The 24067-nt window shown below is 37.2% G+C and overlaps 2 long non-coding RNA genes across 5 annotated transcripts in view; one reads left to right on the top strand and one right to left on the bottom strand.

Moving 5' to 3' along the window:
* The window catches only part of LOC117214861, a 28905-nt gene extending 6496 nt beyond the window's left edge, over positions 1-22409 (top strand). The window contains exons 2-4 of one of the 4 annotated variants that reach the window (XR_004488952.1): positions 5558-5623; positions 11836-12015; positions 21423-22409. This is a non-coding gene — a long non-coding RNA (uncharacterized LOC117214861). Of the gene's footprint in view, positions 1-5557; positions 5624-5961; positions 6007-11109; positions 11779-11835; positions 12016-21422 lie in introns of those variants that run through there. The other 3 variants (XR_004488955.1, XR_004488953.1, XR_004488954.1) reach the window with 3 other exon arrangements.
* On the bottom strand, positions 18871-23461 carry LOC117214862. The gene is made up of 3 exons (XR_004488956.1): positions 22764-23461; positions 19007-19136; positions 18871-18916 (listed from the first exon to the last, which is right to left on the bottom strand). It is a non-coding gene; the product is annotated as an uncharacterized LOC117214862 (long non-coding RNA).
* Between the last annotated feature and the right edge of the window lie 606 nt (positions 23462-24067).

The raw sequence follows: 24067 nt of genomic DNA, 5'->3' as shown, positions 1-24067 counted from the left end.
AGACTAGTGTTATATTGTTGTCATAAATCCAAATGCAAAGCTTCGTATGCGACAGGCTTTAATGCACGTTCACTACACATTGACTTTTATCATAAGCGAAATTTTGCAGATTAGATTATTTGTATATGGCGACTGTTCAGCGTTTATAAGGATAATAAAACAATGAGGGAAATGCACAAACATTGTAAAATCAATGTCAATACAGGAAAGGCCAACGATGAAGCTTTTACTTATGAGAATCCAAACAGCGTAAACGCGACGCTTTAACATAATGTAAGTAAAATAGATTATTACTTTACTATATCGTCTATAATCAGAGAAGAAAGATCCATTGCATAAATCTAAGGTACAAATAAAAATTCTGTAATACGAAAAAAATGATTTATATCAATGACATAAAATTTCAATTATATGACCCGGATGAAAGAAGAAATAGATAACCATATACGAATGATCGCAATGAGACTATTCTCTGTCGTTTGACGCAGTGAAATTCGTTTGAAAGTAAGAGAAGCGGATCTGGTGGCGGGCAGCGAACCGTACCGGAAGAAAAACATCTATCAACGACAAATAGCTGCCCGTCACGAGGCCGCAGGCTGGCGGTTTCGTTTCTCCGCGACCGAGAAAGTGTAAAATCCCAGGACGGTCTGTCGCAACGTAACACGAGGCGAAACGATTTTCTGCGTCCAGGTTTGTCAAGTTTCTTAACCGCCCCCGTGGGCACGTTGCTCGCCTCCGGTTAAATCACCGATAATTGCTCGAACGATCGTAGCCTGGAATTCAATTTCCTTGCAAGTTCGCGAAAGAGATCGAGAAACCTGGACAGCTTTTCACGCGGAACACCAAAATTGGATTCTTTTTAAGCGAAACGATCGCGAATCGTCTAGTAAGTTTCTAGGGAATTTCCAGACGATTTTCACTATCGGCATTCGGTGGAAATCGTTAACTGCTCGAAGATCGTTGTCGACTAGAAATTGACGTTACGATGACGCAGCAATCATGGAATATTAGAAACATTGTGAGTTATGAAATGGTGTTTGCATGACAAACGTCGTTGAACATCTTTTCCTCGTCTCTCATGAAGGAACAAAATTCGTCATCTTCAAAGATATACTTATACATTGCAAAGTCCTAACATATGAAATATGTTGAAAATGTTGAAATATGAGTATGAAAATTCAAAATCATTATTTTTTAATCTTTATGTACGTATCATTTTATATCATTTTAAAGTTGAAATACGATCTATATCCGATTACATACAATCGTAACTTTTTAATATTAACGTTTAGTCTACGTTACGGCGCGTGCGCAGCGCGGGACATGACAGTGTTATTCATAAAGCCATACATCATTTTTTACGCGTACGAAGTCTAATTTTTCTATTTGCTATTATGTATTGGATGACAACTTCGTTTTATAAGTATATATAACCTCGAAAGTACTTAAAAGAAAACCTTGTCGAAAAAAACCTACACGTTTTATTCAGAATTTCTCCTTATGCTCATCCCATGTTCAGGATTTATGTTTTTATCTCTTTTATTTATTTATACTTTTACACGTTTATATCTTCATATGTTTATAAATCTAAGAAATTCTGATTTTCCTAACACCAATATAAATAACACCAAATAAAACACCCAGCATGTATTGATATGCGTTTCATAAAAGTTCATTGCGTGTTATGATCGTTGGCAAAAATCACCGTACCCTCGAGGGCTGGTAACGTGGGGGTAGCCACTTGCTGAAGGGGTTTTATATTGAACTGACCACCTTTGCAAGCTCAAAATGTATAATCGATAAATCCACGTGTTTCTCCTACGTTAACAACTATCGTATCAGGGATTATAAGAGCCTTATCTCGAGTAGTTTCCAGTTAGTGTGTATCAATAGTTTGTTATTAATCCCGCGATATTTAAGCCGTTATCAACTCAGAAACATTCGCACCATCCACACTCAGTTTTGTAATACAATCCGCTGTCTAATAAATATCACAATTCTTTATACTTGCACGTGATCCTCGTTATCCCTTATCTTACGCGTTAATTATATCTAGTAGCCTCTTTTATTTTACTAGCTACTATTTTACTAGCAAATACTTATCAGCTTATCATACCAGTAGCAAATAATCTTTACTGCTATATCTCTCGTAGATCTCGGTCTAGTGTCTCGAGCAACGATGATTAAATTATCTAAACTATAAACACGGCGTATCGTATCGAACATTTTGTAACAAACAGAATAAAATTTTGGAATTTCAAGGATTCAATTAATCGTACGAATTGATGCGAACGAACGCATCAATCGGAGCGATTTCCGTGAAGAATCGAAGCGCGAATGTATTCGTGTTCAAGCAAGAGAAACGAATCCTTGAAAGACAAACATTTACCAGCGAATTGAAGCTGATACGGACTGCTTCTGGCTCGACGGCGTCGTTAGACAGCTAGCCGGATTCCGCGAGGAGTTTGCGTATATAGCCGCGACATATGCAACGGATCGTCGAGCTCGTCTTGCACGATCGCGCAATGCTCCGATGGCTTGCCAAAGTAGCATCGATCTCTTCCATCTCGTCGAAGAAATTGCTCGGTTACGCGTATACCGTGAAGCGTGTCCGCACACACCACGCATACATCCTGTGCTATGGAAAACCGTGAATCCTACGAGTTCGACGCTTCACGCGATGTTGCTGTCGCTGTTCTTGCGAAAATCCTGTCTGAGGAACGACTGATCGCTTGTCGCGGTATAAATTTCAGACGATAAGCAGAAATTTCTATAGTGATAAAAAAAAAAAAAAAAATGAACGAGTTAACAAGATAGTATATTTGAGATTTTGGGTCTATAATCTTTGAATTTATGAAACAAATTGTGCAATTAAAATTGTGTTTATCGAATATAGAATCGAACGTAGAGTAATAAAAAATAGAATTGAAAAGTTCTGTCTGATGCCCGTATTGTATTTTTATATAAAGAGTACGATATGCTTAGCCAAAATAATGAAATTATGTTCATCGTTTGGAACTGAATATTTGCCCAACGTTTCGTTCATGTTGCAATCTACCTTTTCAGGACAGTTTTGAAACTCATAATTGTGACTCGCTAAATTTTCCTAATTATCAATTCTGCATACAATTTTGATTTATAGCTTTGCATCTTTCTACAAATTCTTTCTTCAGACATTCCAGCATAAATAAAGTTTAACACCGTTGATTTTATAATCTCCCTATAATATCCTTCATATATAGAAAAGTAATAAAGATTAGGGGAATGTCATTTGTTGTTCTCGTGAAATTATGCATTTTCATCGTGATTGCATGAGCGTATTCGTCGAATATCAGACGAAACTCGGTGAAATTGCTTCAAACGTGTAATGCTAAACCCCACTCTTAGGCGTGTATCGGTGAAGTTATCAGTCGTTGCAATAAAAATGATAGACCAACGATGGCACTGCCAGCTGCGTGACTTTCATGATTTGACGGAAGTAGTTGGTAAACGTGATTAGATAGACTTATGTGTATTTAAACCATATCTCCAGCGTTTTACGAAATTGCTACTTAAATATGTATGTAAGTTATTCTCATCATAGCATCTATGTAAGCGTTAGGTTTCTCCCAACATAACGATCGAATCTTCGAATATAGTAAATCGTTCGAATAATAATACGTTCTGATAGCGATTATTCGAATATTCAAAGTTCCATTGTATCTCGTACATACATCGATGCTTCTGTCATCCAAGGGATATTAATCGCTTTCGGTAGAGCACGCGAGCGATTTATGGAGCACCCTGTCACGAATGGGATTCTTTCAACCAAGTTGATCGGGCGACTCGGCTATGTTCAAGTTGCCACCCACCATTCTTCCTATGTTGTGTCTCGTGCAGGGTCAGGTAGCATAATTAAGAATAACCTCGATCCTTGTTGACTCACGCGTGTCTCCATCTCGGTACCACCTGGCACTCGCGTTTACAGACATGCAAACCACTTTCGTCGTAGTCACTACATTATCCCATAAAAATCTCACTTTTTGCACGATATCACCAGTTAGTAGTAAATCATGCTGCGTTCTTCGATCCATTAAAAAGCCAATCGTGTTCTTTTACCGTCAACTTTCTTAATTTTTAGAGAAAATTTTCCACTTTAATCTTTCCATCAGCTATCATGGGTGAAATTTCATCATCATTGTTCTCCAACAATACCATCGTAATATTGTTTGTAATTATTGCAAATACTAACTTTTCCGGTATTTTATATATTACATCGAATAATGATAAGACAGTCGCATTTGTTCGATTTTATTGACTTCTTATTCTTAGTTAGTATCTTTGGATCATAGATAGCTACGATAATCTGAGTTATGCTTTCATTAGATTGTTTGTTCTTTGAATACTTAATTCTCTTATATTCTACTAGGTAGGCTCGCCTCCCGAAAATCAAACACTTTTACATTAAACGCGGATAAATGTCGGAAAGAATAACAGGAAACACGAATCTGTAACGTTCGCGATAATTCCAATTGAAAACGTTGCATAGAAACGTGACATAAAAGTGTTGCAAATTTTGGCTAATCTTTTTATACATATAGGCTAGATATTTTACGCGATAAGCGTCATTCATGGTATATACTAGTGATTTTAATACACCCATTATTAATAAATACAACTTATTCTATTGTAGTCACATATTGGTATCATTCGTCTATTGAGGCTCATTAGAAAGTTATTAAAAAACATAGGTATTAATTGAAGGTTAGAGTAAGAAAATGAACTTTCGTCCATGATAACACAAATGTGACTTTTTTGTGTTTCTCTCACGATATTACAGATCTTGTTGCTTAATAGAAATAAAAATGAAATATGAATAGTTGAAGATAATAACAAAATTAATTAGTCTGTACTCGTATTGCAAAATGCTTTCAATTACGGAACAGAATTTGCATGATCATCCCGTGACTATCTGAACATTTCAGTTGAATTACGCAAATGCGGATGCAAAAAAAGGTCATATCACGATTACATCGCGCATTCTTCTGTTATTTGACGTTTCTGAGGTTAAATGAGATTCATGAGCAGCTCTATTTTAATAGTTTTATTAGCATATTGCACTTAAGTAAATGTCAAGTGTTATCTATACTGATAACATATTGCATAAGATTGTTACGCGTTAATTAAGAAAATCTGTGATTAGCGGTTTGAATAACTCGTCTTTCTTAGTATGGCCTATGAAATCTTATTCTGGTTAAAAACTCTTATGCTCATTTTGTTGAAACATTTTTTACTGATTTCATTTTTTAAGGCATATTCTGTTGTTTTCAAAAATATAGTTTTGTGACATTGTCTTAAGGTTGAGTTCGCTGTATCTATAACTCAAATCAAACGTATGGAGACACAGGTCGATGATAAGAATATGACATTGGCACCTGCCGATGTGATATGTTTGTTCCAAACTCGAAACCGATTCGTAGCGGTATCTTTCGAAGAAAGTCACGCCGATATGGGCAACGACCTCGTGCCGAGCGATTCACAAGGAGTTTGTGCTTTTAGATTTCATTTTATTTTACAGACTGATGCACGTTCTTTGTGTTTTCAGTGGAAACGTTCATCGATTTTGGCAATACCGATCGACATAGTGAGGACACACCTTTAGACTTGCGATTTCCATTTCCATGGCATATTTACTTACCTATGATATATGTATGTATATTTTGATATCTTCGTTATATATTTATTCATTATATCGTTTTGTATTTGTTGAAAATACAAGATTATCCCAACTTTATGATACGGATAGCACATCTGCTATTTTCTTGAGAAATTGGAATTTCTCGCATCGCACATTATAAAAATTTACGATTCGGATCACGTCGACAATATAATTAGCATCTTTAAGCGCTCGATGGCTTCGCTCAATAGCAGACGACGTGTTACAAACTTCGACCCTAGATTAGAATTCGACAATAGGACACCGGATGAGGTCGCCAACGGGACGTTACGCTACGCATCCTCGACCAGGTACGTACAAGACGTACCAATAGTTCAACAGTCACCTAGAATATAAGCACCAGGCGCTTCGAGAATAGGACTCTTACGTTTCATATCTCTTACGTTTCATATTCTTTTGTACTAAACATTTCAAATGAACGTAAAAATGACAAGCAAACTAGAACTCTTTAAACTCCGTCCAGTTTGAGCGTTAATATCTTTCAAGATTCGCGACCCAACCGAACAGTTTTCAATTTAACTGATCGTCACCTAGTTGAGAGAACGCAACAGTATTTCTTTCATTTCTCTTTCCAAATATTTGTTTGTTTGTTTGTTTCTTTCAAACAGCTTTCGCTTCTTTCTGTCAACATCTCTAGTTTATGCAATTGCTAAAAATCTACGAAATCTTGTGAATCTAATTTTCGAAATTTATTATAATATATTATTATTATTATTATTATTATTATTATTATTAGAGTAACGTGAAGAATCCGATAAAAAATTTATTATTGCATTGTACTATGTAATATAGTGGTGCAATAAGGCAATTACTTGCAACAACTAAGCACTTTCAATATCCAAGTAAAGATAAGACTCGAAATGATATCGCATATTCATTATCGTGACACGCACTTTTGCTTATTAATATAAGTAGTGTAATCTTTATGATAAACATCAATGTTAACATTCATAACTCTGATAAGAAAGCGTTAATTTGGGTTCCATTTATTCCTTAAAAATCATATCGATATTTAATTATTTAATTGTATAGATATGATTTGGAATAATGTGAGATTTGCTTAGAAAGAGAAAGAAAAAATTTGATATCCCGTGATAAATCTTTATCGTGACACTATAAGCATTTTTGTTCGATGTAGACCGTAGATCGTTTTATGGTCTTCGATTTTTATCATATCAAAGCTGTAATAATTAAACAAATCCGCGATAGATATAAGTAGAAAATAATTATCTTTGCCAATTTTTCCATCATTGAATTAAGTCGCTTATCTATTATAAAACCGAACAACAAACGATTTCTATAAGGAAATGATTGAAGTTGCAATGTAAAACTACATTTTGTGTATTAAATGGTTTCACCGTGGTTCCCGCAAAGTTGAAAACTTTTTCCATATACAGGACGAAGACGACCTTTACAAATACGCGCATGAACATTTGATTACTTTAAAAATAATTAATTGTGGTGTTGCACATATAAATGAAAATAAAAATGATGCTACGTTGTAAAGAACGTAGTAGATACATTTGTTACATAATATACATAGTACAATTCTAAGGTAGCATTTATATCAAATGCCTGAAATAATAAAGAAAATACCTAATAAGTAAATAATGAAGAAATTACAATTACCTAGATATGGAAATCAATCGAAATTGACAAATAACATGTGCGTGAAATGTTTCTACTTGGAATCGTGCAAGTATCGATGACCATAATTATGCATCTGACACGTTGCGATTATACGAATACATTGAAATTTCCATAAATATTAACCCAGGACGGTATTAATCTTCCATAGCCTGTAATTATTATAACTACATATTAGAAGTACATACATATTATTTGGTAAGAGTCACACGGACATTTGACGTTGATAAATTCATGGCGTAGATCATAAAACAGAAAATAAAAAAAGAAATATGGAAGCATTAAAATGTAGAGTGTGCAGTAACAGAGTAACATTTGGAGTGGAATGACTTTGCACAAATGTCGGTTAATTCTGTGTTAGGAAGAAGTTATCCTAAAAATTTATCATATGTTATTCTTACCTTGTATAATTTATTGAATTTTGACTGGAAATTTGATAGCAAAGTTTATCCTTATTTCATGAAAGAGAAGTATATTTGAACTTGTTAACCGAAGTAATTAATTGATTAGGAAATACTGTTTTAATATTTGAAAGTTATGCTATTTCAGGTTATTCATTATATCTCGTATAACATTTTTTTATGCATGTTTAATGGTCAGACTTTATCACTTTCTCGATATTTCAATAAACCATCCATCACAATTACCAAATACCAACAGATTCGTGTTTCGTGTAATATTTATATTTAAATTATATTAGTCAGTTAGCTGTCAGCTACGATAGTTAAAAATACACATGGAAACACATGCAATACGCAAAAACAAAATGACACAGATTGACGAGACGACGAAGATTCATGTCAAAACATATATACGAGAACAAATTCATCTAAATTGACAGACAACAACGATCTGTAGTAAATCATGAATACATATGTTACGTTAAAAAAAAACATTGTACAAACTGACAAAATGACGATGATTCGTGTCAAAGAACCGTATCACGCTATATATTTAGTATAGAAAAAAAAGATTATAAATTCTATGACACGTTTATAATAATTTTCTTATTAAATCGTGTTAACTTACCGATCAAAAAATGATCTTTTCAACGAACCAAAATACTATCAATAAGAATAAAGAAATTGATACGAAGAATATTATAATTAGTTTAATTATATAAGAGGGTCCTAATAAATACTAAAAATAAAATCACCATTAATTAATAATGCTACAAAAATCAGTAGTAAAAGATATATCACGTTCGAACAAAATCATGTAATCAGTCCATATATTTAACTTTATAGATGCGATATCGCATTAATTACGATTCAGATCGTCACTATCAGAATCATAACATCACTCTCATTCGCCTCATAGAAACCAGTCAGAATCGCGGCGTATCTTCTAAATTTACGAGTTGTATCTGAAAGCTACGTTTCATTCGAATTTTCATACATGTCGTTCAAACGTCTCTTCCCCTGCTTTCTTTCCCTTTCGTTCCTTTATATAGACATTATATATCTCGTATTTTCTTTGCTTTCCTTTTTTTTTTTTTTTTTTACTAGGCAAACCATGACATCGCGATATCTCTCGACGGGCAATAGACGACCGACGCGAACGTTACGAACGTCCTTCGGAAGTTTTTCCAGTGCACGCGTATTGGACGCGGATAAACTAGAAAATATTATCCCGCCGTTATATCGTTGTGCCTTTATCATGTCGCGTTTCTCTTCGGTGAATCAGCGCACTCGTCGCTCTGTAATGAACACCAGATACATACATCGTGCTACATACTGCTGGCTTCGTCTGATTCCTCGTAATTCAAGACGAGCAGCATCGTCGTATGCTGCGTATTCGCTTGTTCCTGCGGCTCGTTGATTCAACGACGTCGTTTCCTTTCGTTTGTTCGTGCGTGAAATTGCAACGAGAGATAGTTTAACAGTGAAAAACATGAAAAAATCACGGGTTTCAGAATCTTTTGCTACTACAATTAGTAGAAGCACATAATAGTATAAGTATACTTATGTACATTTATATATGTAGGATATTTTAGTATGTTTATAATAAGTACATATATGTGGTATATTTATATTTTCTTTTTAATTATAATTATCCGTGTATAGTACTGGTTTACCGTATAAATTTAGTCGCTCACCAAATCTTCCAATTAACCCTCAATCTGAAGATCCTCATTAACTTTTCGCATCACTCAGAGTTACTTGTTTCGTCGATTAAAAAATTTCCCCCCTGCTTTCTAAGAAAATTATGCAACAATTACGTATCTTGCCTTTTTTCCTGCTCAATTACGATAATTCATCGTATGTAAAATAACAGATTACCTTATGAAGGATATACCAAAGTTTCCATTGCTTGCATATACAATAAATAATAGTGTGTGTTATTGTTATATATATTAAAAGGTATTTTTGTTCCATTTGTGCTACTTCATTTACGAGAAGAACAATATACGCATGTTAAGACACTCAGTCGTGTTCCATCGTGAATTTTCCTTTTTTCAATCCCATTTCCTCTCTTGGCGTAAGAACAGCAAAAAACAATATCGGCAACAATATGAACAACTAAGAGAAAAAGAAGACAGCGAGAAAAGGGCGGAAAAGAAAAGGAACGGAGGTAGGAAAAAAGTTCGATTACGCGGCGTCATCGGACCAGCATTGGTGCGTTTCACGGCTGTTTGCGTCGATTCCTTTTTTCCTTTTCTGGCGCGCATTTCACACCGCCAACTTTAATGAGATACGCGCGGAGGTGTGCATTATCGACTCGTGGGGCAGGAGAGCGTAGCCGGTCGCTTTGCCCGGCGGAACGCGATTGTCGCCGTTGAAATTTTCATGCGCGACTTGTCCGAACCTATGTATACGTTGCGTATACACCTCAACGACCATGGAGACGGCCACGGTTTCACCAAGCTTGTCGTGTCCCGAGAATTCTCACGTTATCTTTTTCCTCTTCTCTTTGTTTCTTCTCTTGCTACATTTTTCTCCTACCTTCATCCTCTTGTTACATTTTTCTTCTTCCTTCATCCTCTTGTTACATATTTCTTCTTCCTTCATCCTCTTGCCTACTTTATTTTTTGTTGCGCGCATGTAGCCGCGATGCGATTGTCTTACTTTATGCGCTACACGATGACGCAACTTTGCGCGATATGCTTATTAACCCTTAGCGGATGAAACGAAGCTCAAAAAACGTCGGTATTTATAAAACTATTCCAAACTTAAAAAAATAATCCGCTGTGTATCAGCTACAGTGACGCTTATTTTAAATTTCGATGTAAAATCTCACCGTTATTTAGTTCATCGCTTGTTATGCAACGACTATGAAGATCAAACGCTATTACAAACAATTATACAGGGTGGTTGGTAACTGGTGGTACAAGCGGAAAGGGGGTGATTCTACGCGAAAAAAGAAGTCGAAAATATAGAATAAAAATTTAAAAATTTAAAAATTTTAAAAATTAAAAAATTAAAAAAATAACGTCAATCGAAACAACGATCTACAGTGAGATCCGTTATAACGAGACGTGATAAAGTGCACGCGTACCGAGCGAAAATTCAAAGTCGATTTTCTCGAAAGCAAAGCCTCAAACGAAAAAATTTTATGCTATATTTTTGACTTCTTTTCTCGCGTAGAATCACCCCCTTTCCGCCTGTACCACCAGTTACCAAACACCCTGTATAAAGAAATAATCTTTCAACCCTTAACGAACATAACCCGGTCCGCCTGTAACGATTCCCGGGAAAATATCAAGCTCTTTACATCTCAAAATTTCTTTCCTTTCTTCTCTTTTTCCTTGTTCGAAGATAGACGGTGCTAGAGTCCGGATCCTCGGACGGGATATGAATCACACGTCGGAATCCAGTGCAATCTGTCTGCCAGACGGTTTGCTTCCGGTGTCGTTTATCGAGTACGCGGCGATCGGATAGAACACGCGTGGCTGTGTACTGTGTATACACGCACACGAGGAATCCCGATGGAATCCCGACGGAATAGGCTAAGAGAGCACTTGAGGATGCCTAGTCTCTGGCAGTGAACGGCGGCACGAGTGGCGGACATTTCGGTGCCTCCAAAGCTCATTGGTCCGCAGCTGACGTGTACAAGGAAATGGCATTTAACGGATTAAAAGCGGCCATCCAGACAGCTAGCGCAATAGTTCCCGATAACGGCTGGCTAGAGTTAGAATATTTTTTCCCCGTTCCCCTTCTATCCTTTTTTTTTTTGTTGTGTTTTCTACTTTTTGCTTTTTGCTTCTATTTTTCCCCGTGTTTCTTTTTTAGATCGTTTTTTGGTTTCTCGTCGAGCATTCGTTTTTTTTTCATCCCGGGCTCGCTTCGCTCGCGTACACGCGCGACCAGCCTATTGATTTCGCACAAAGTGCCGACCATTCCAACCTACGAATCACTTTACTTCGATCGAACCATCACCGATAAGGATATCGACGATACTCGCGATTTCAGGAAGTAAGTGAAAATGAACGATTAAGATTTGCTGATCTGATTCTTTGCGTTTGTTAACAGGAAACTCGAAGAAAATGATGGATCGTGGCACTCGGTTAAATGGAGAACACTCCTGCGGTCGCAGGAAGGGTGTATCATAATTTAAGACCTGTTCGCGGCGGTGATGCTGGTTCGCTGAGTAGGTGTTACGATTGATGGTTGTTGGGAGTTTGAACATGTTTTCTACGATGAAGTTTTGTGGTAAGTGGTTTAACGATTGAATGTAATCTTGAGAAACAGAATGTGTTTACACCTGATATTATAGTTCTCTTAGTTTATTATCGTTCTATTATAATTTTTTTCAATTATAGTTATATTAGTTGATTCAAGGCTAGTAGTTCCTTAATTGAATATATCAATTTTCTAATCATTCTGCCATAATCATTTCATAAATATATATGTATATGGTGTTCACATTTCCTAAGATAGTTTCTGTAAAAAAAAAAAAAAAAAAAAAACGATAAGAAAATATTATATCGTATGCAGTTTTATATAAAAGTACCATTGTTAAAATATGCTGTAAATCCGTTTCGGTTAACCGGAGAAGGGACCTTAAGGACAAAAAACAGGGCGTTGCAAGTTCAAAAGCATCTCTTTGTATAAATAAAATTTCGTTAGAAAAATTATTTTATATATATAGTTATACAGTTATGTAGATAATGTAGTACATAAATCAAGAAAACCATTATCACGCCGCAAGTGATAAGTATAATACAACACGCATTTCGTGTAACCGTATCATGCCACGACCTTTTAGCAGAGACAGCCGTAACGAAAGACTTTAAGCACCAACCCCGCCTTCCTCGGTTTCTTCTCTTTCTACTCTTTCGTTGTTACGTTGCTCATAAAAGTTCTCTGCGCTCTTATGTAATGTGTAATGCTTCCTAATAACGACCTTATATCTACAACTTTTACAACGACTTATACAACGATCATTTTTCTTATAACAACGGAGAATCTAAAGAAAAAAGCACAAGAAGTTGACGACTGTCGAATATAAATCGTTCTGGAGCATCCAAAAAATTTAATTTGCCTGCTCTATGTAGCTCTATAAAACGTAGACTAAGAACATAAAAACGAGACACTCGGTTGAAGGTGAATAGAGTTTCTAATACAAAGAAGCCTTGTAATATCGTCGTCGTGAAATGGCAAAAATATTTTTCGTGGAAAAACACACGGGAGTCTCGCGGCTCTGTAATAACCTTTCACCCGTGACACACAGATGAAGAAAATAACGAAATTTTCAAACTCGATGATGTCAACGATTGGTTTCGCTACGTTAACGAGATTTATGCAGTCGACGCGTCGGTCTCGTCGCATCAGCGGATCTGTCATTAAAAACGGATTACGAGCCGATTATTTTCGTGAAAACGTCCAGCTTTTTATTTCGGCTAATCGTAAATGCCTCGTAAGTGGATGTGAAAAAAGACCAATTAAGCATTGTTTTTCATTGCTCGATTCTCGTAATGTATTATCGTCGGAGGATGTTAATCTGTCAATTATTTCGAACAATGTACAAACTAAATTCCAACGCATGTTGGATAAAAATGACTTCCTCTACACGAAAGATAACTGAACTCGGAACAGAAAATTGTTCGCCATTCTCCCTCAAGCTCGTTTCCTTCTCTTCTGCGAGATTTGTTTTTTTTTCGCTAGTCTTTGAACTTTCGTTTCAGTGCGTTCACCGGAAATGCAATCGGCAGAAATAACAAACACTTGGTATTCCACAGAGCTCGTGTTTGCATATTCGTTTGTTTCGCGACAAAGGCTTGAATCCGGTGTTCAAGGCAGAATCATCAGCGTCGCTTTTGCGCTTTGAAAGTATTGAATTTTTTACTACGTTCGTCGTTCACTGGAGCCTCTACGTTCACGTAGCTCTCTAGTCACGCCACGAAAGATTTCTAAATAAAATTCACGCGTAACAGCATCTGGGAAACGCGAAGACATTAGGAGGAACGAGTTAACGGTAACGTCGGAAAGACTAGAACGAGAAGAATGGAGTCGCGACAAGACCTTCGATCGCGGTTTTCGCGTGAATTTTAATGAAAATCAAACTCGAAGAACACTCGAATAGGGGAATGGGAGAAGGCGGGCGCTCGATGATCGCTTTTGTTCCAAACCCTGAAATCCTATTTGAGTACGATCTCCTTAATCCGGAATCTCTCGAAAGAGATTACAGGGATAATTTTGCCGAATCGATCTTAATCAGCTTTTCGTCTGCCTACAAACCGATGTCGAGAAACTCGACGAACCGTCTAGCTCCATTGGTGTCTGTGTCAAGAGCTAGACACGCTTCTAGTAAAACGTTCCATTTCGTCGGTGGTTTCGCACGCGCGAGATCGTTCCTCCAACTTCCATTCCCTCTCTCAGGTACCATCTCTCGAGCTCTCTCATTTCAGCAGCGATAGAAACGAATCGGAGTTCGTGGAACGAGGTTACACGGGTAAAAACAGTTCGAGTCAATTCCCGATCGTGAAACTTTCTCGATTCCCCGCGATTCAGCCTGCTGTTTAACGATGGAGAAGCGTAACGATAAGTTGAAAAGTCGGATCGCGTCCATGGCGCGCACTGCTGCGCCGATGGCAGCTAATTGTATACTATGGTCATTGATTCTTGGCTATATTGGAACGAGAGCCATCAATTAGTCCAATATTATAAAAGATATACGTAAAAGAGAATTATGGAGAATATGGAATGTGATAAATTGACTGTTTGGATGATTCGATATGCACATACAACCAAATCTCGATATCTCCCATCTTATCTTCAACGTATTTTATATGCGTTATTTTACCTGTACAAGTCGCAGTCACAAAGAAGCCCAATTTCGACAAGAATTTTCCTTTATAAGACGAAGTTTGATCACTACTACTATAACGTCTACGAATCTAAAAATATAAATGCTTTTACAGAGTCTCTTCGAGTCATTGGATTATGTTTTGTACTATCGTTGCTGATTTGTAACTAATAAAAATCTGAATAGCGATTATTTCATTCATCACGTTCCTTACAGAGACAGCACGCATACTTGCAAAAAGTATGGTAAAATCGCGTTTTCTTCGTATCTTTTTCGCGGCAAGCAGCTCTTGAATTTTCATGAAAACTCAACCAGATTTTCAAACGCCTTTGGTCTTTCATCTTTGTAATCTACATTCCTCTCGAAATACATAAGATATTATACGAAAGCAAAATTCCTTGATCGTGGAATGATAATGGTTTTATATTACCACATTCGCTGAATTCAGTGATAAGTATAAATGAAGGAGAAGTAAGCTTCGTTTCCCACCCTATCCTCTCTACTTTTCATAGTCATTTCAATCCATTAATTCATCTTATAGAATTTTATGAATTTTTAATATTGTCATTATGAAAGGAGATCTCAAGGATTTGTTTAATATTTTTGTCCTTCCTCCACTTATCAGGTTGTCCGAAATGTTTCTTTCGTTTTATAAGGAAATAATAGACGCACAATGTTTTTTGTTTTATATTAGTTTATTGAATTATGCACGAACATAGTAATAGAAATATAACGAAATGGATCATGCCTAATTCAATAAAATAATATAAAACAGAAATTGTTGTTCATCTATTATCGCCTTATGAAACGAAAGAAACTTTTCGGACAACCTGATATCATCAATGTACAATATTAAAGTTCGAAGAATTTCAAGTATCATGTATATATATATTTCAATATTATAATAGTAGTTTTGTCCCAATTATAGAATCTTTCCTCTATATTTCTGACTTGCGTAGTCACACGAAGGAAATATGTAAAATATAATCGACGAACTTTTCCATGTGTTTTATTTTTGAAATCATTACATCTTATGTAACGTTTTACATCATTTTACAACCATAATACGTTTAGTTACTCCAGTCAGTTTAATACTGTTAGTCCTAATAATACATTTTCTTCATTTCGATAAAATAATACTTGTTATATTACTTCGTATTACTGTAAAAGCATTTGAATCGAAAACCTTCGATTCATCGTGATAATCTTGTGCCTCTTTCAAATCCACGTTCAACCACTGTTACTGTGTTGTCTATGCTACCAAAAACGAGGTACGGGCGAGATTGTTTCTGAAACCAACTCAATTCTGCGTTTCGACGAACCGTCGATTCCCTTCGTTCACGGTAGACGGACTGATCGAGATTAATCGCATTCCGCCGGTCAGGGTGGCCGACCCTTCTCTGATTGACGACAGCGATTAATGCAGGTCGTCAGGTTGTGCTCAGGGTAAACTGGCGTGTCCTCGATGTGGACGCGTCCACGAGGAAGCACGTGATGTTTGCATGCGAGAAGCACGTTCACTCGCGTCCTCATTAACGGCCAGATGGCTGTTGACGCATCGTTCGCGCATCGTCGAGCATGTCCAGTTTCACGCTCTTTTGGCTCGTCGAATTTCTATCGACACATGGCGTTAAGACGTCTGTCCATTTCAGAGAAAAATTACCGCAAATGCTCTGTAGAGTCGCTAACCGGTGTGTCGCGGAATTCTAATGATTATTTCACGTTTGTCATGATATGAAGAAGATTAGAAGTCGTTGCTTCAGAATGTTTCTCGCGAGTGGATGTTGCGTCTGTAACCGACTAACCAAAGATACACAAGCTCACGGACGAACGTACGAAACGTAGTTTCGTTTCCAAGGGGTTCGACAGGCGGAGGAATAGGCGGTGAATAATTCATCAAATACCAACTACACTTTTAGGGAATAACTCGGTTTACCACGCGTCATCGTGGCTCGTTTTCTCCCTTTTCCTCTTTTTTTTCCTTTTTTTTCCCGTCCACGAATTCATAGTTCGTTAGCGTCTGGTCAAACAGAGCACAGACACGCGGCCAGCATTTGTTTCGAGCAACGAGTTCAGAGGTCGGAAAATGTATGAGATCGATGGATTACACGATGGTGGTTCTGATAGTGACAATCGGAGGTGAGCTTAATAAACGTTTTGGACGAGAATATTTGTTTAAAGGAATACTTCATTCGAAAATGTTTAAAAAATATTTATATGTAAACGCACATACAAGTTTTCTAAAGTATTCGAACGATCTCGTGAACCGCTACATCATCTCTTAGGTCGTCAATTGTTTTAGAAAAACTATTCGCAGAAGAACACGCACGCCGATAACGTAAAAAAGAATTAATTTTGCGCCCATCACCGTGGATTCCCGAGTGGAAAAGATCCGAGAAAGAAGAATCCTACAAAGAAGTTGCCGCAAATCGTTTAACGAGGAACGTGTTCACGAATCCTTATCCATGGCTCATTGTACTCGTAAAAACGAATTATACGCGAGCCGATCCAGAACCAGACGTTAATTAACTCGCTCATTAAGAATCAACTCTCTGTATTCTAGAACTGGGTATTTTACTAATCGATGGTCTTAGGATGGGGAATGACACTTATCGAATTCTATTCTCCTACGGTGATTCGATTGTATTTCTAACGTGGCGATTGAAAATTTAGGCTTGGAAGAGCGTTGCGAGTTAGAATTTTATGAAATTTTAGGTATAGAAAGAGAAAATTAGTCGTCCAATGAAGTATTTGCTGCTGCGATTTTTTCATTCATCGCTTAGTATTTATTTTTCAAATTACAGTGAAACAGAGTATCGAGAAATCGGTTTAAAGCTTTGATATTGGGCTGGCAACTAAGTGATTGCGAATTTTGTCGTTAGGTGATAATAAAAAGCTCAGTTGCCAATTCAATAATTGTATCATGCGCGTGTCACGTGCGCGTGTATCTCATGTCCATGACACTGTGCTTGTTATCCACCAAATTAACCTTGGGTTACTGATTCACGCGAAGTTACTGATACGCGCGAAGAACAATTAACGACACCAAGGTCATACTATTTCGGACGATGACAAGCTTTTAAATTGACTCCGATTGCTGAACGATCGTACGATACGAAACGACTGCTGCGACGCGATATACGGCTGAAGTGGTGACGATTACGAGCAGCTAACGATGCACTCGTTCGCGAACATGTGTCAATGCTGCTTGGTAATTGAAAGATTCGCACGGGATCGTTCACTGACTGAAACGATGCTTCGCTCTATGAATGTTTGAAGACACTGTCTACGGTTGCAGATCTGGCACAGAACTATCAACCGATCGTCTCGACTGATGAAACGATTCTGTCTCTCCGAGCGGTTGAAGTCGCGTCCACGAGCGTTAGATGTTGATGAACCAGGAAATGCAGATGGGACTGCTCTCTGCAAATGTTCGGAGATTGAAACGGTTCTGTGCTTCACGTCTGGTGGAGAAGACGTTATCGCAGAAGGCGGACTGTGTGAAACTCCTCTTTCTGAAGATTGAGAGAATTAACTATTCTTACTCCACGTCTGGTGCAGAAGATGCTAACGATTCGAAGGCACGTTTTGAGTGATTAGACGAGACTGATTCCCCGATTGATGTTCACGGTTGGGCGATTCGAACGATATTGTCCGATGCTATGTTGAACTTGATCGAGCATCCAACGAAGCCCCAAACGGAGATTCAATCAGCATAAGTCAATAATCACTCAGTGTTCTTCCGTGCGCTCGAAGCGCGGAAAGACTCTTAACGCGTGAACGTTTTCTTTAAGAAATCCTATTGCATGACAGCGACGTGTTTGATAACGGAACGAAGGAAGTTGTACGAGAAAATTGTACAAATTATATTATCATCGTTAACAATCATTTAGCGTAAAATTGTAAAAGGAACGTCACTAACAACTTCTAACTTAATTTACTAATTTCACTTGTTAGTAAATTATCATGTAAAAGAGTCGTATTATATGTTGATTGTCATAATCCATAAGATGACAGCGATATTTCAGATCTTTCTCTTGATTTTCAATGGAATAAACGACCAAAAAAATGTTTTTCTCGTCAAACTTTTTTCGCCATTTTTTATCTGATTTTTCGTTAGTCCAATGTTTGCGTCATGTATGTGTATTCCATTTTTTTTACTACACATGCATGGTATATTTTGATTTTACCGATCGACCTTAATGAGACATCCTTCGTCAGCGAAATTTCAAACTCGACGTACACTATTTCCTTTTTTCCTGTTTTCCACGTCGAAAACGTGGCCTCCGCATGACAGCTGAAACTCTGCAACAAATAGAAAAAGACACAAGCGTCTAATGAGAGACCTGGCGTTTTACTGACATTTGCATTTCAAATCAAATCAAGTAAACGAACCTGACCAGAATCTTGGTTTACCCTCGACGTTCACAAATCCTCTTCAACGTATTCTTATCAACGGTCCCGTTAATTTATATGCGAGATATAAAAAGACGTAAGAATCACTTTATTCAATTTTGAACATACTCTGCAAAAACAGAAAATATTATTATACCGCTGTGCAATGATGTCGTAGGGAACGCAATATGCAAGAGTACACGATATATTCAAAATACACAACACGTATCATAACATTTAAGTAGATGAAATAAACCTTCACCTAAGTCTTACTCTGTGAATTATAACTATGACGTATTTATAGTTGGAGCTACGAATATGTCGTATAATTATCCTGAAAGTTTAAAATCTAAAATTATAATTATGTCTATAAAAATATAAATATGCGTAAATGTTTTACAGTCTGTTTATGAGCAATATTTGAACGCAGCCCATGAAGCGCGCTTTCACAACCAAGTACATGTTAAATTTGATCCCATCCAGCGTTAATCGATCCTCGGCCTCTTCTCCTCATTCTCTCTACATCGAAAAACCGAAAAACGCGGACGAAATTAATGCCGCGTAACATAGTAAATTTCACGACAGCCATGCGAAAGGAACATGGTACTTTTTCGAGAGGGTAACGGTGTAAACGAGATACGCGGGTACAACGAGTAAATGGCCGGTCGCAGCAGGCGTCGACGGTGTCAAAAATATATCGTCGCCGGTCGTTTCTCTTCGCTCGTCGTTGTCTATGCCCGCGTGCATCTGACGGTGAGCAACGCTGAACGCGATAAATACGCGGATCCCGGCTGCCCGTCGACAGAATTAAGGGAAAAAACCCGACGACTTCTCGTTTCTCGTTGCTCGACGTTGCACTTTTACCGAACGGTCTGGCAAGCTTTATCGCGAACGCTCGTTTGTTTAAGCTACATTTAGTTTATTTCGCCGACATCCCGTCCAAAAGAGGGTGAACCGTAACGACCCCCTTAAATTGTCGATGAGTTACGTCGAGTGTAAATGAGTGGATAAATTTCCGTTAATGTTTCCTGTTATTTGGTCGGACGAAATTTACACTCGGTCGGGAATTCGTGATAATTTCGCGCGATTTATATTTCGCGGCGTAACGCTGCTGCGGCGCGTGCCACCCCTGTCGTTCTTAAAAATTTCATTACCAAGCGCAGAGTTAGTTAATTTCGTGTACGAGTTGTTAGTTAGTGGATTGCTAATATTTATGCTTCTATGAGTATAATTAAGAAAGCGTTAGCCAGATAGAAAATTGTTTTATGTATTGAATGTTATAACGCGTACTACACTTTCGGATATTACGTGCAATCTAAATGCATTCGTGCAATTTTGGAATTTATATAAATGCATAAAAATCTGCAATCTGGTTATTATTTATCGTATTTAGTAATACATAATGTTATTAATGTGTAGCATTATATGATAAATTATTATATATCGAAGATAATAAGCACAATGCCGTATTTGAATGATTGTGATTGCGAATGCACGTCCCCTTTTACATAAGTCACTGGACCTTGCTGATTTTCAACATAATCTTCGTTAAAATCGAATAGAATCTTCGAAACATAGTATAATTTAGTTTTCCTTATAACACGGTTAATAAATATCAAGTTATATTAATATATATTAATATATATTAATTAATGGTCAATTAATTCCGGAAGCAAAACTTGAATTACCTGTTGAGAGGCTTAGACGTGGCAGCGTATCACGAGTAAATATGCGAGTTGTATTTCCATATATCTATAGGTTTTAGACATCATTGTTTCAATTAATTTCGTTAATCTTTCATATATTTAGAACTTTTCTCATTCAATTTATATATTGTAGTCCAGAGAAAGAGCTTCTTAAATAAGCAAACAACTACACGGGGCTTGCCATAAACATCAATAATTACAAATACGAATTTTAGATCTAAAAAATTAGTTTCATGATATTCTGTTGTTTCATTTTTCGCGTCATAGTATTCTTTTATATACGATTGTAAGGAATAGAACGATTCAGGTCTCTTTATCTCTAATTACCTCTAATTATCATTACGCAACATTCTATAAAAAAATAAAAGAGTATCTAAATATCATCGAACAGTAGTGTAATCTCTCTTATCCTGTAGTACAGAGGAAAATGTTCAACGCCAAACGATAGAAGTCGTAACTGCAGTTAATAACGAATGGTCGGTGCAAGATAATGCTTTCCACTGTACAGACAGTCATTTCTGGCCGCCGCGTCCACCCTTTTACTCACCCTTTACTAAAACTCACCCTCGTAGAATTCCCAGCTAGACGACGCAAATTCGCGCTTGGCAAGGAAACAGATTTTTAAAAGACGCGAATTCCCGCAAAACCAGCGTCACCGAGACATCGAAAACCGACCTGTTATAAGTCATAATAAATCGCACGTTATGTAGGTTAACACCAGGTCTGGAAGAATCATTCCGAGAATTTACGGTGAGCTTGTTGCCAAAACCACTGGTGTAAAGAAAGGGAACTCGCAGACATAAAGGAGACGGAGACTTGCGACGATAATGGCCCTCTCAGACGAAGAAGTTAATTTGGGAAAGAGGATTCCGTCGCGGACAAAACGCTTGTAATCCTTAACAAAGGGTGGTCTCAACTTCCCTAGCCTGCGTTGTCCCGAGGATGGTAATCTGCAAAGAGGGAGAACGGTCCCTCCAAGTTGATTCTTCGTTGCTCGTGTTTGACAGTGAGGGAGGTTTGTTATCAACGGACAACGTTTTAAGAATTCTTGTTTGATTGGAATCAAAGGTGTCAATATATGCATTGCTTTTTGATATTAATATTGATTTAGAGAGGAAGAAATGAACTTTATTGTAAAAATAAATTTCCCTTTTATCGTATAAAACAATGTGTTTATATCTCTATACTGTTCAAGATAATTAAAGGATCATTCTCTATGATTTTTATATTTATTACTTGTAAATTTATTAGTATGTATGCTTTAACTATAATATTTATTATGATTCATCCTCTTGTATTTAATTTCTCGTGGTTTTTAGTTTTTATATTTATAAAGCATACGATCAAGCCTTGAAATGAAAATGTATTACACGTGTCGTAGGTATACTACATTTAGAATAAATAATTCCCCTTTCTTTCTGCTCTCCTCGAAACAAATGTTTATGCGTTGCTTAAGCTGCTCGTATGGTTTGTTCATTTTTAATAATTATTACGTTACATAAGTGAAAAATCTCTACGTAAATGGAGCAGCTCTTAAAATGCTAACAAATGCATTTATGTATTTTTTCATATCATGAATATTATGAACATTTATGGTGATAATTTTAAAATTTGCTTCGAGTATGGAAATAAACGTGTACGTGTAGGTGTATATTCATGTTATAACGTTAATAGAGATGTACGCGAACGAACAGAGACTCTGCTGTAAATATTTGCCATTTTTGCTTATTTTCTTTTTTTTTCTTTACTTATTTTCATTAAATTCCTATATATTTCCAACGCAAATGTAATATTTTCAGCGTGTTTGTACAGTTAAATCAATCATGCGTTGTGTGATCGCATGTACATCGTTCGTAAGTTCATCGATTAGACTTGCTCTCCTGTACCGTTAATATATATTTATATATATTTTTCACAAAGGTTGGAAATATAAATTTTATTACAGTATATACTGGTATTTAGAAATTAATTTAGCCAAGTTACAATGCACTATTATATGTACTTACGTCGATTATAATCACTGTCACTGTTACATACCCAAAGAATCTTACCTACGATAAATTCCCTGACTTTCGACCGCATCGACCACGAAAGCGCTCGATACTACGCGATACTGCATGATGCTCAAATTCAAAGGCTCTGCCAAGTATGTATTTCTGGTCACGTAGCACGCACGTTCAAAGTAATCATAATTGAAACGCAGTCCAGGCACACAGTCGAGTTAATTAACGGAATATGCGTTTGCGGGACGAAACCGCGAATCAAAATGATTCCTTTCGGAGGTTGCTGGCAGGGACGATTGTTTTGCAAGTTACCGGTCGAACGTTCCACGAAATTGCAGACGGTATTGTGCAACGATGGTACGACAGTTGGTTGGTGGCTAGCCGGTGTGCATAAATTACGAGGAGCCCTACGCTCCGATAATAAATCATGACCGTGGTACCACACGACAGAGAATTCAGTCGGGTCGTCATTGCGTATGGAACAATTTAAGATGGCTGTGTACGTACCGGCCTGATACATATTTTAACCTTTCACAATCGCACGTCGACGCGTCCGCTTGATGATTTATGGTCGCCGTGACGCGGTGAAAAATTCCCTTCGCAGGCTAACCACCGGGCCTTGTAACGGATTTAATTAAAAAAATCGCACAGGCTCGCACGCCTGCACTACCGGATTTCATTGCAACGTATACTATATCCGAATTCGAGAAAAGTTTAGAGCTTTATGTTATTTTGCGGGCTTACAGTTAGCGTGAGGTATATTTGGATAACTAGTGTATTTTTTCGATTGAGACGCTATATAGAATGGAATTATGGTTTGTTTCATAGGGGGTGTCTCTGAAAAAGATAAAAAAAAAAAGTGATTCTACATGAAAAAATAAGCCAGAAAAACAGAATATAATTTTTTGTTAAGAGGCCTTCCGTAGTTCTAATTGAGGTTAATTTCATCCGAAAGAGTAATTTCAAATAGGTGTCGTTCTAGACCGTTTTAAACAATACTTCACCAGACTCGATGTAATCTTTTTCGGAAGGAATAATTTTCTTGGAAAACATTTGCGGGCTAATCAACGAAGAAGCTTAAGTCAAGCTCGTTAAACGCAACATCCTACACCTGTAAGCCGAATCAGCTCATAAAGCTGCGCCCCAGTTACAAATTAGATCTTTAAACTGACAAATTATCTTCCCTATCGGTGCTCGTTCATTCTAACCTGGCCGTTGCACACTCTCTGCCGGATAATGGATGATCTCTGAACGTTGTCCGCGATAGCTGCGTCATTGTTCGATCCTCCACGGCCAGCCTAACCGATGAAACCCTGCTCACGGAGACTCCAGACGTTCGCCCTCGTAAAATT

Source organism: Bombus bifarius, unplaced genomic scaffold (genome assembly GCF_011952205.1).
Source record: "Bombus bifarius isolate JDL3187 unplaced genomic scaffold, Bbif_JDL3187 scf7180000009243, whole genome shotgun sequence".
NCBI lineage: Eukaryota > Metazoa > Arthropoda > Insecta > Hymenoptera > Apidae > Bombus > Bombus bifarius.
The sequence above is the reverse complement of the archived record's forward strand: the minus strand, read 5'-3'. Positions and strand labels throughout refer to the sequence as shown.